Here is a 13,525-nt window from a genome sequence, read left to right as displayed (position 1 = left end):
TTTTAAAAATTGAAAGTCGAATCATACTGAGGAAGATATAAAGGAACATAAACTCTGACAAGTCAGTGTAAAAATATAACTAGGCAGGCAAAAAAAGAATTTGAAGAGCAACTTGCAAAAGACACACAAGCTAACAGCACATTTTTCTTTTTAATACATCGGAAGCCGGAAGGCTGCCAAGCACTCAGTGGGGCCACTGGATGATTGAGGTGCTAACGAGCACTCAGGGAAGATAAGGCCGTTGCAGAGAAGCTAAATGAATTCTTTGTATAGGTCTCAGAGTAACAGCCGTGTTAGTCTGTATTCGTAAAAAGAAAAAAGAAAAGGAGTACTTGTGGCACCTTAGAGACTAACCAGTTTATTTGAGCATGAGCTTTCGTGAGCTACAGCTCACTTCATCGGATGCATAGCATATCGTGGAAACTGCAGAAGACATTATATACACACAGAGACCATGAAACAAAACTTCCTCTCACCCCACTGTCCTGCTGCTAACAGCTTATCTAAAGTGATCATCAAGTGATCATCAAGGAAGGCCATTTCCAGCACAAATCAATGTTTTCTCACTCTTCCCCCCCTCCCCCCCCCCCCCCACACAGACACACATACAAACTCACTCTCCTGCTGGTAATAGCCCATCCCTCTTTGAAACCTCTCTTTATAATGCGCATGATAATCAAGGTGGGTCATTTCCAGCACTAATCCAGGTTTTCTCACCACCCCCCCCCCCACACACACACCCCCCCTCCAAAACCACACACACAAACTCACTCTCCTGCTGGCAATAGCTCATCTTACAATGTGCACAGCAATAATCCAAGTTTAACCAGAACGTCTTGGGGGGGGGGGGTTGTAGGAAAAAAGCAAGGGGAGATAGGCTACCTTGCATAATGACTTAGCCACTCCCAGTCTCTATTCAAGCCCAAATTAATAGTATCCAATTTGCAAATGAATTCCAATTCAGCAGTTTCTCGCTGGAGTCTGGATTTGAAGTTTTTTTGCTTTAAGATAGCGACCCTCATGTCTGTGATTGCGTGACCAGAGAGATTGAAGTGTTCTCCGACTGGTTTATGAATGTTATAATTCTTAACATCTGATTTGTGTCCATTTATTCTTTTACGTAGAGACTGTCCAGTTTGACCAATGTACATGGCAGAGGGGCATTGCTGGCACATGATGGCATATATCACATTGGTGGATGTGCAGGTGAACGAGCCTCTGATAGTGTGGCTGATGTTGTTAGGCCCTGTGATGGTGTTCCCTGAATAGATATGTGGGCACAGTTGGCAACGGGCTTTGTTGCAAGGATAGGTTCCTGGGTTAGTGGTTCTGTTGTGTGGTATGTGGTTGTTGGTGAGTATTCGCTTCAGGTTGGGGGGCTGTCTGTAGGCAAGGACTGGCCTTTCTCCCAAGATTTGTGAGAGTGTTGGGTCATCCTTCAGGATAGGTTGTAGATCCTTAATAATGCGTTGGAGGGGTTTTAGTTGGGGGCTGAAGGTGACGGCTAGTGGCGTTCTGTTATTTTCTTTGTTAGGCCTGTCCTGTAGTAGGTGACTTCTGGGAACTCTTCTGGCTCTATCAATCTGTTTCTTCACTTCCGCAGGTGGGTATTGTAGTTGTAAGAATGCTTGATAGAGATCTTGTAGGTGTTTGTCTCTGTCTGAGGGGTTGGAGCAAATGCGGTTGTATCGTAGAGCTTGTCCGTAGACGATGAATCGTGTGGTGTGGTCTGGATGAAAACTGGAGGCATGTAGGTAGGAATAGAGGTCAGTAAGTTTCTGTGGTGTTCATGTGACCATGGCTTATTAGCACCGTAGTGTCCAGGAAGTGGATCTCTTGTGTGGACTGGTCCAGGCTGAGGTTGATGGTGGGATGGAAATTGTTGAAATCATAGTGGAATTCCTCAAGGGCTTCTTTTCCATGGGTCCAAATGATGAAGATGTCATCAGTGTAGTGCAAGTAGAGTAGGGGCATGAGGGGACGAGAGCTGAGGAAGCGTTGTTCTAAGTCAGCCATAAAAATGTTGGCATACTGTGGGGCCATGCGGGTACCCATAGCAGTGCCGCTGATTTGAAGGTATATGTTGCCCCCAAATGTGAAATAGTTATGTGTGAGGACAAAGTCACAAAGTTCAGCCACCAGGTCTGCTGTGACATTATCGAGGATACTGTTCCTGACGGCTTGTAGTCCATCTTTGTGTGGAATGTTGGTGTAGAGGGCTTCTACATCCATAGTGGCCGGGATGGTGTTTTCAGGAAGATCACCGATGGATTGTAGTTTCCTCAGGAAGTCAGTGGTGTCTCGAAGACAGCTGGGAGAGCTGGTAGCATAGGGCCTGAGGAGGGAGTCTACATAGCCAGACAATCCTGCTGTCAGGGTGCCAATGCCTGAGATGATGGGGCGTCCAGGATTTCCAGGTTTATGGATCTTGGGTAGCAGATAGAATACCCCAGGTTGGGGTTCCAGGGGTGTGTCTGTGCGGATTTGTTCTTGTGCTTTTTCAGGGTGTTTCTTGAGCAAATAGTGTAGTTTCTTTTGGTAACCCTCAGTGGGATTAGAGGGTAATGGCTTGTAGAAAGTGGTGTTGGAGAGCTGCCAAGCAGCCTCTTGTTCATATTCCGACCTATTCATGATGACAACAGCACCTCCTTTGTCAGCCTTTTTGATTATGATGTCAGAGTTGTTTCTGAGGCTGTGGATGGCATTGTGTTCTGCACGGCTGAGGTTATGGGGCAAGTGATGCTGTTTTCCACAATTTCAGCCCGTGCACGTCGGCGGAAGCACTCTATGTAGAAGTCCAGTCTGCTGTTTCGACCTTCAGGAGGAGTCCACCTAGAATCCTTCTTTTTGTAATGTTGGTAGGCAGGCCTCTGTGGATCATTATGTTGTTCAGAGGTATCTTGGAAATATTCCTTGAGTCGGAGACGTCGAAAATAGGATTCTAGGTCACCACAGAACTGTATCAAGATCAAATCCGCACAGACACACCCCTGGAACCCCGACCTGGGATATTCTATCTACTACCCAAGATCCATAAACCTGGAAATCCTGGACGCCCCATCATCTCAGGCATTGGCACCCTGACAGCAGGATTGTCCGGCTATGTAGACTCACTCCTCAGGCCCTACGCTACCAGCACTCCCAGCTACCTTCGAGACACCACTGACTTCCTGAGGAAACTACAATCCATTGGTGATCTTCCTGATAACACCATCCTGGCCACTATGGATGTAGAAGCCCTCTACACCAACATTCCACACAAAGATGGACTACAAGCCATCAAGAACACTATCCCCGATAATGTCACGGCTAACCTGGTGGCTGAACTTTGTGACTTTGTCCTTACCCATAACTATTTTACATTTGGGGACAATGTATACCTTCAGATCAGCGGCACTGCTATGGGTACCCGCATGGCCCCACAGTATGCCAACATTTTTATGGCTGATTTAGAACAACGCTTCCTCAGCTCTCGTCCCCTAACGCCCCTACTTTACTTGCGCTATATTGATGACATCTTCATCATCTGGACCCATGGAAAAGAAGCCCTTGAGGAATCAACCTCAGCCTGGTCCAGTCCACACATGAGATCCACTTCCTGGACACTACAGTGCTAATAAACGATGGTCACATCAACACCACCCTATACCGGAAACCTACTGACCGCTATTCCTACCTAAATGCCTCCAGCTTTCACCCTGACCACACCACACGATCCATCGTCTACAGCCAAGCTCTGCGATAGAACCGCATTTGCTCCAACCCCTCAGACAGAGACAAACACCTACAAGATCTCTATCAAGCATTCTTACAACTACAATACCCACCTGCGGAAGTGAAGAAACAGATTGATAGAGCCAGAAGAGTTCCCAGAAGTCACCTACTACAGGACAGGCCTAACAAAGAAAATAACAGAACGCCACTAGCCGTCACCTTCAGCCCCCAACTAAAACCCCTCCAACGCATTATTAAGGATCTACAACCTATCCTGAAGGATGACCCAACACTCTCACAAATCTTGGGAGAAAGGCCAGTCCTTGCCTACAGACTGCCCCCCAACCTGAAGCGAATACTCACCAACAACCACATACCACACAACAGAACCACTAACCCAGGAACCTATCCTTGCAACAAAGCCCGTTGCCAACTGTGCCCACATATCTATTCAGGGAACACCATCACAGGGCCTAACAACATCAGCCACACTATCAGAGGCTCGTTCACCTGCACATCCACCAATGTGATATATGCCATCATGTGCCAGCAATGCCCCTCTGCCATGTACATTGGTCAAACTGGACAGTCTCTACGTAAAAGAATAAATGGACACAAATCAGATGTTAAGAATTATAACATTCATAAACCAGTCGGAGAACACTTCAATCTCTCTGGTCACGCAATCACAGACATGAGGGTCGCTATCTTAAAGCAAAAAAACTTCAAATCCAGACTCCAGCGAGAAACTGCTGAATTGGAATTCATTTGCAAATTGGATACTATTAATTTGGGCTTGAATAGAGACTGGGAGTGGCTAAGTCATTATGCAAGGTAGCCTATCTCCCCTTGCTTTTTCCTACAAGCCCCTCCCCCCCCCCCCCAAGACGTTCTGGTTAAACTTGGATTATTGCTGTGCACATTGTAAGATGAGCTATTGCCAGCAGGAGAGTGAGTTTGTGTGTGTGTGGTTTTTGGAGGGGGGGTGTGTGTGGGGGGGGGGTGGTGAGAAAACCTGGATTAGTGCTGGAAATGACCCACCTTGATTATCATGCGCATTATAAAGAGAGGTTTCAAAGAGGGATGGGCTATTACCAGCAGGAGAGTGAGTTTGTATGTGTGTCTGTGTGTGTGTGTGTGGGGGGGGGGGGAAGAGTGAGAAAACATTGATTTGTGCTGGAAATGGCCTTCCTTGATGATCACTTGATGATCACTTTAGATAAGCTGTTAGCAGCAGGACAGTGGGGTGGGAGGAAGTTTTGTTTCATGGTCTCTGTGTGTATATAATGTCTTCTGCAGTTTCCACGATATGCTATGCATCCGATGAAGTGAGCTGTAGCTCACGAAAGCTCATGCTCAAATAAACTGGTTAGTCTCTAAGGTGCCACAAGTACTCCTTTTCTTTTTTTTGTATAGGTCTTCACTGCAGAGGATGTAAGGGAGATTTCCACACCTGAGGTTGTCTTAGGTGACAAATCTGAGAAACTGTCTGAGATTGAGGTGTCATTAGAGGAGGTTTTGGAGCAAATTGATAAATTAAACAGTAATAGGTCACTAGGACCAGATGATATTCACCCAAGAGTTCTGAAGGAACTCAAATATGAAATTGCAGAACTATTAACTGTGATATGTAACCTATCGCTTAAATCAGCCTCTGTGCCAGATGACTGGAGGGTAGCTAATGTAATGCCAATTTTTAAAAAAGGCTCCAAGGGCAATCTTGGCAATTACAGGCCAAAAAAACCCTAACTTCAATACCAGGCAAATTTGGTTGAAATTATAGTAAAGAACAGAATTATGATCCAGTTGATACAGTGTATTTGGGCTTTGAGTTTAGAAAGGAGACAACTAAGGGAGGATATGATAGAAATCTATAAAATCATGACTGGTGTAGAGAAAGTAAATCAGGAAGTGTTATTTACACCTTCTCATAACACAAGAACCAAGGGTCACCCGATAAATTAATAGGCAAGTAGGATTAAAACAACCACAAGTAAGTACTTCTTCATACAATGCACAGTCAACCTGTGTAACCTGTTGCCAGGAGATGATGTGAAGGCCACAAGTATAAATGGGTTCAAAAAAGAATTAGTTAAGTTCATGAGGATTGGTCCATCAATGGCTATCAGCCAACATGATCAGGGATGAAACCCCTCAGGGTGTCTCTAAACGTCTGACAGGGAGAATTTGGAACAAGAGGACGGGATAGATCACTCCATAAATTTCTCTGTTCTGTTCATTCCCTCTGAAGTGTCTGGTGGTGGCTGCTGTCAGAAGATAAGATACTGCACTAAATAGACCATTGTTCTGACTCTCTATGGCCATTCTTATGTTCTTGTGTTCTTAATATGATGGATCTTATGGGGAAAAGATGGTTTGTGATGACAGTAATGCCTACAGTTCATTTCAAAGGAAGGTTTGGTTGTCACAATAAAAACACCAAGCAGTTGATATACCGAAGTTAATTTTGTAAACTTGGCTGCTTGAAAAACATTTTTTTCCAAACTGCCAAAGGGGCCTAGTTAATTTCAGACTTTAAAAGTATGATAAATTTTATGGTCTAGAGCTTCGCAAAAACATCTAAAACCAAAACTGTCAATTTGAAATTCAAGAGCTAATTGAAACCATTTAAAAGAATGCATCTGGGTAAGTACTAGTGCAAAGTTTGGCCTGCAATTGTGAATGGCTTCTGAATCCCTAAATAGTTTATATTGGAAACATCATATCTATATCATTGTAAGAAACAGTTCTACACACTAACTGACTTGTTTCAGTGTGGCTAATGTTGTAAAGGGACAATAATAATTAAAACATTTATATTGTTTCATGTGTTTTCCAAATAGTATTATAGATATTGGTGTAACAAACAATGGGTTGTGGCCATTTTGTAATGGTCAGATGGTACAAAGTGTCTGAATTCTGGCTGGAAATGGTCAGTGAAGAATTCCCCCTTGCTGAAGAGAATTTTCTACTGGCACAAACTACTCGGGAGTAAGCTGGGGTGTGTGGAAGAGTGGAATTTTGCTATGCTGATCCTCTACTGCAGAGGTGGGCAAACTACAGCTCGCGGGCCACATCCAGCCCACAGGACCTTCCTGCCTGGCCCTTGAGCTCCAGGCTGGGGAGACTAGCCCCCGGCCCCTCCCCCACTACCCCTCTCCCTTGCAACTACGCCACCGCTCTGGCCCGCTGCCCCTGTCGGGTAGCACAGCGGTATGGCTGGCTCTGGCATGGTAAAGGGGGGGGGGAGGTTGGATAAGGGGCAGGGGGTCCCATGGGGCAGTCAGGGGACAGGGAGCAGGGGGCGGTTGGATGGGGTGGAGGTTGGGGGGGGGCAGTCAGGGGACGGGGAGCAGGGGGACTTGGATAGGGGGTGGGATTCCAGGGGGGCGGTTAGGGGTGAAGGTTCGGGGGGGGGGGTGGTCAGGGGATGGGGAACAGGGCGGGTTGGATAGGCATGGGAGTCCCGGGGGGGCCTGTCAGGGGTCAGGGGTGTGGATAGGGGTTGTGGCAGTCAGGGGACAGGGAGCAGGGTGGGAGGGTCCCGAGAGGCGGTTAGGGAGGGGGCAGTCAGGGGTCAAGGAGTGGAGGTGGAGTTGGATGGGTTGGGAGTTCTGAGGGGCGCAGGAAGTGGGAGGGGGTGGTTAGGGGGCGGAGGCCAGGCTGTTTGGGGAGGCACAGCCTTCCCTACCTGGTCCTCCATACAGTTGCACAACCCCGATGTGGCCCTCAGGCCAGAAAGTTTGCCCACCCCTGCTGTACTGGCATAAGATCCCTAAGGGACAGTGGCAAAAGAACAGTTACTAGTTACTTCCACGCCAAGGCTATGCTGGGCCAGGATCAGGAGCCATAACTGATTTCCTGACAGCCACCGTCCCCAGTGCCCGGTTCACAATGGCGCCAGTGGTGCCACAGAGCCGGGCCCAAACTCAGAAGGGGCCCCGGCCTGCACTGCGTCCTGACACCCCACCAGCCCGATGGCTCCCCTGCCACCTGTCCACCACTTGCTCCTCTCGGCCAGCCCACCGGCCGACCGAGGGCTCCTCTCCACCCCCTGGCCCCACCCACCAGTTCTCTCTGCCTTCGGGCCGGACTCCAGTGCACTGCCAGCTCCAGGCAGTCTCTGCTTCCCACCACCTGTGGGGCTCCACCTGTCTCCCTGGAGCTGAGCCGCCTGGGACTGGTGCAGAAACCTGGCTAGTCTCAGCCAGTTGCGGGGGTGGGGAAGGGACAGAGCTGGGGGGCTTGGCTGGGCCCCTCCAGGCAAGTGGGTCCTGAGGGAGCCCAGGTGGGGCAGGCCCTGGCCTGGCTGATCTCACCAGTCCCAAGGGGCTGGAGCAATTCCCCACCCTGGGACCAGCCCAGGCTGCACTGGCAGCTCAGCCTGGCAAACACAGTCACGTTCCAGCAGGGCCGATGAGTGTGGCCGGGAGGCAGGGCATGGGGGAGTGGGTCTCTGGAGGGCCTGGGGGGAGGTGCTGGGCTGTGAGGGGGCGGGGAAGATCTCTTTGTTTGCGGCACTAAAGAGTGGGGGTTCTGTGTGGGGTGCTGGGCAGTTGTGGTGGTGTGCAGGGCGCTGTGCATTTGTGGGAAGGGTCTGGGAAGGCACTGAGCATAGCTCTGGCTATAGGAAATTGGGGGAGATGTTCTGGTGTTGGGAAGGGGGGCTGTGTGGCCTGTCATGGGCCCACCCCTGAGGGGAAGGGGCATGCTGGTAGCACAGAGCCCGGCGGGCCATTGTGCGTCTGGCAACTGCCGGTTTGTAAATAGTGCCCTCGCACTGGGCTGGGCAGAGCAGGGCTGCCCCTGCCATGCCATGCCCCATTACCCCTGGCTGGCCCCTCGCTCCGTGGACTGACCCATGCCCCATTGCCCCCATGGGGGGCCCACAAATAAGTTTGGCGCCGAGCGCACAACAGGTTAATCTGGCCCTGACCGTCCCCAACACCAAGTAGAGCTTAAATGTTAGAGTGAATTGAGCTCAGTGCTGCAGTCATTCTGCTGTACTTCATTTCACTCTGATACCTTGTTGTAAATGCAGGAGGTTTGCCACAAGGGCTTTCTGGACTTTATCCTTTCTTTCAGACATAGTTGATAACGTGTACATTTCAGCTATCTGCCCATCCCAATTTCTTTTTTTTTCTTTGAAGCAAGTCAGATTTTTGCCTGCAGCTCCTTGTTAGGGCTTTGCTCCTCCACTCTACTGTCCAGTGTTTAGAAGAGTGTATAGCTCCTACCTTTCCCAAATTACACCAAACTGCTGCAAAAATTGTGGCATTAGAATCTGAAATGTAACCTTGAAGGAATTTATTCTCTTGGCCAGCAAATTTATCTGAGTAATGCATAGACTTGTAGTCCTGCTGATTGATTGTAAGCGCATAAGCCAATGCAATGTAATATTTTTCTTCCCACCCATTCCTTTGTTGTTTCTACTCCCACACAACATTTGATAGAATTACATTGGGATTTTCCAAACATACATAGGTTCTACAGAACAATTACAGAAGCTTTGTTTCTCTACTGTTGAAGATTTTTTTATTTTGTAAAATTATCCTAAGTCCCTCTTGCATTCTGATATTCAGGAGTAGGTGAGGTCGTTCAGCATTTGGCTGCTGTAACCCTTGCCTGAGGCATCAAAGAGAAAAGAGCAGAACATTATGATGTATAAAACAGTAACTATATATTTATATAGTACCTTTCATCCTGAATAAATAAGTGCCAGAAATAAAGTGCCAAATGTCAGAGATTAGCTTAAAATATCCACATGCACATACAGAAAGAATCAAGTGGCTATAATAATAAGCTTATGTGGTAAGCACTGACGGTGTGCTTTCACTGTGCAAGATACCAGTTATCAAGAGAATCCATGTTCCAGAGACTTTTTATCTAGGAGATTTTTTTTAATTCATTTTTTTCCCCACACATGGGAGTCATGGAAGAAGTGCCTCTCCGTGTTCAAATCTCTTTTAAAGATGATAGTGGGAGGGGTCTATAAAACATGGGTTGGGAGGTTGTCCAATGCATAGGAGAAGCAATTGAAAAGAACAAAATCAAACCAATACTGCTATTCCTCTTGTCAAAGTCACAGGAACCTGTGGACTTGGCTAGCCAGAGACCCATAGTCTTTTGCAAATGATATTTGCAAATGACAAGAGGAATACCAGTATTGGTTTGATTTTGTTCTTTTCAATTGCTTCTCCTATGCATTGGACAAACTCCCAACCCATGTTTTATAGACCCCTCCCACTATCATCATTTTATATATATAAAAAGCATTCATAGCTACGTTCAGTCTTCATAATGCTACCTCTGATATCTGTCACAGTCTGTGAGCTTTCAACCATGGTCACTGTAAAGGGCAAGTACCAAGAACATTGTCAAATGCTCAAGTGTAAATTGCCTAAAGAAAATCCCTCTGTCACAGTCCATCTAACCATGCATACATTATCACACGGGGGTGGAGATGGAACAGTATTATGTCATGAAACAGAGTGCTCTAGCCTGTACTGATTTAGAAAGTGGAGTTGAGTCAATGCTGCAAAGATCTTTTCGTTTTTTTCCCCCTGGAGCTCTTAAAAATGTTAAATAGAAATAGCATTTTCCTTGTGTTAAACATCTGAACTCAGTAGGGAAAATATTTATGTTGCCTTAGTACTTTTGTATCATTTAGGATTCTGGGCTTTATTTTTAAATTGTATGTCTGGGCCTAATTACCATGGTGCTAAATTTTTGGTTTCAGTGATGTCAACTGGACAAAGATTTACTCATCCCTGCTTGTGCCAAGTGGAAAGCAGTTTAATATGCTGCTTGCAAAAGAAGGTATTTAATGGAATAACATTTCTGCATTCTAATGGAATTTGTTGATGTTAGATATAATGATAGGTTTAGAGACCTACTTTTGTGGTGTGCAGTTCAATAGATTAGGGCATATGCTACAGTCTGAAATGTGGAAGCAGCTATCATCTGACTTCTTGGCAACTAAATGATCTGTGAAATCAGACAAATCTCATATGTCCTTGAAGAAGAAGAATTGTGACACAATGTGCTGTTCTTCCTGTCATAGAACATGAAATACTCTTCTTTTTCCCTTTCTATCAAGTAATTGGGAATAGGAGTTCAGATCAAGTTAATTGTGTGTGTGAGTGAGAAGGAAGCAAGAGACCTTGAACTATTGACAGTTATTCTTAATTTGTCTTGTCTGATGAGGGCTTTTTACAGCAGTTGGTTCATTGTGCTGGTACAATTTTGCTTCCTCATATTTTTTATCTGTATTCACAGACATCCTAACTTTTTGGATCTCCATTCCATCCTTTTTCATGTCTTCTGCTTGGTGTCCATTGAGCTTTGCTTATATGCCAAAGTGCTCCAGGGAGCTGTTCATTTTAACGGGCACAATATTTAGAAGATGCTTGACTGTCTCCTTAGCCTGTACTCTGCATTTTTAGAAGTCTGCTGCTGTGATACCACATAAAAATAGGCTATAGCTTATAAGTAGGTTTTGGAAACAAGCCCAAGTCCAAAAACTTCTTTTCATTCATTAATTTTGGGGGGTTTAATCTTTAAAATAAGACCTGTAAAAGAAGAAATAATTGAATTCTGCTCCCATCCACTAAATGTAGCACAGTTTTCATTGGTTAAGTCAGCACTGTTTTAGATATATATGGGTAAGGATGATGCTGGATTTAAGGAAAGAGTGTTTATCTGAAAAGACGACTACAGTTGGTTTGTTTCTCTTACACAAGAGACTGGTGATTCTAGTACTTGGGGTTATATGAAAGTTGTGTAAGGTACATGATTTAAAAATAATGTCATGTGACAGAAACAAAGTAATAAAAATAAACCTTTCCTGCCTCTCGCGGAAAGGGTTGGGGGGGGGGGGTGGTATAGTTTATTCCAGGGTTGAGATGGAGAATGTAATATCATAAAGAGAAGCTAGTGCTTCTGTTTTGACCTGGGAGAGAACAAAAGAAAATATCCCCAGTACTTTTGGTCAAATTCTTTCCTCATTTACATTAGTGTAAATTTTGAGTAAGCTCCACTGGAGTTGTACTAGAGCACCGAGGGCAGTATCTTTTCTTTTGGGGCTGAGCAAAGATCAACGCCAGCTAATAAATTCCAAAACTTCAAAGAATGTTCTAGATATCAATGGCAGAACCTTATTGATTTTGGCAAAAATTGGAAAATCCAAAAGAGGAAAATGGGAGACATATGGAGTCCATGGCATCTGGCTAGCAGAGCCAGCAGCTTCAACCACCTCTGTAGTTGTTTATAGATTAAAAAGAAAAGAAGATGGAGAGAGACAGACAGAGACAATGTGGGGGGATAAGGATCACAGAGAGAAAGAGGGATCTTGGTATTGGAGGAGCACAAAGACCCCCTGGGGAAGGTGTGTACACCCCCCTTCCCCGTTTTCAGAGTTCCTGCCATGTTGGAGAAGGGAGGGATGAGGGGGGGACAAGAGGGGAATGCGGGTGTATACAGAACCCTTGGCATAGGGGGAGGATAGGAGCCCTTGGCATGTGATGGGCACACAGAGCCCCTATGTAAAGGGCTGCACTAACTTCAGGTTCACTTCCTTGCAGCTAGATCACCCCATATGGTGCCCCCTGTCATCATAAGAACGGCCATACTGGGTCAGACCAAAGGTCCACAGTGGCCAATGCCAGATGCCCCAGAGGGAATGAAGAGAACAAGTAATCATCAAGTGATCCATCCCCAGTCTCCCGTTCCCATCTTCTGGCAAACAGAGGCTAGGGACTCCATCCCTGCCCATCTTGACTAATAGCCATTGATGGACCTATCCTCCAGAAATTTATCTAGTTCTTTTTTGAACTCTGTTACAGTCTTCGCCTTCACAACATCCTCTGGCAAGGAGTTCCACAGGTTGACTGTGTGTTGTGTGAAAAAATACTTACTTTTGTTTGTTTTAAACCTGCTGCCTATTAATTTCATTTGGTGACCCCTTGTTCTTGTGTTAGGAGAAGGAGTAAATAAGACTTCCTTATTTACTTTCTCCACACCAGTCATGATTTTATAGACCTCAATCATATCCCCCCTTAGTCGTCTCTTTTCCAAGCTGAAAAGTCCCAGTCTTATTAATCTCTCCTCATATGGCAGCTGTTCCATACCCCTAATTATTTTTGTTGCCCTTTTCTGCACCTTTTCCAATTCCAATATATCTTTTTTGGGATGGGGCAACCACATCTACACGTAGTATTCAAGATGTGGGCGTACCATGCATTTATATAGAGGCAATATGATATTTTCTGTCTTATTATCTATCTCTTCCTTAATTATTCCCAACATTCTATTTGCTTTTTTGACTGCTGCTGCACATCGAATGGATGTTTTCAGAGAACTATCCACAATGACTCCAAGATCTCTTTCTTGAGTGACAACAGCTAATTTAGACCCCATAATTTTATAAGTATATTTGGGATTATGCTTTCCAATGTGCATTACTTTGCATTTATCAACATTTAATTTCATCTGCCATTTTGTTGCCCAGTCACCAAGTTGTGTGAGATCCTTTTGTAGCTCTTCCCAGTCTGCCTGGGATTTAACTATCTTGAGTAATTTTGTATCATCTGCAGATTGTGCCACCTCACTGTTTACCCCTTTTCCCAGATCATTTATGAATATGTTGAATAGGTCTGGTCCCAGAACAGACCCCTGGAGAAGACCATTCTTTACCTCTCTCCATTCTGAAAACTGACCATTTATACCTACCCTTTGTTTCCTATCTTTTAACTAGTTACCAATCCTTTAGAGCACCTTCCCTCTTATCCCATGACAGCTTACTTTGCTTAAG

General features: G+C 45.6%; 1 protein-coding gene across 2 annotated transcripts in view; it reads left to right on the top strand.

Moving 5' to 3' along the window:
• Positions 1-13,525, top strand: part of CPQ (carboxypeptidase Q) — a 246,820-nt gene that overhangs the window by 102,862 nt on the left and 130,433 nt on the right. The window lies entirely within an intron of this gene.

This window comes from Natator depressus, chromosome 2 (assembly GCF_965152275.1).
Source record: "Natator depressus isolate rNatDep1 chromosome 2, rNatDep2.hap1, whole genome shotgun sequence".
Lineage (NCBI taxonomy): Eukaryota > Metazoa > Chordata > Testudines > Cheloniidae > Natator > Natator depressus.
The sequence above is the reverse complement of the archived record's forward strand: the minus strand, read 5'-3'. Positions and strand labels throughout refer to the sequence as shown.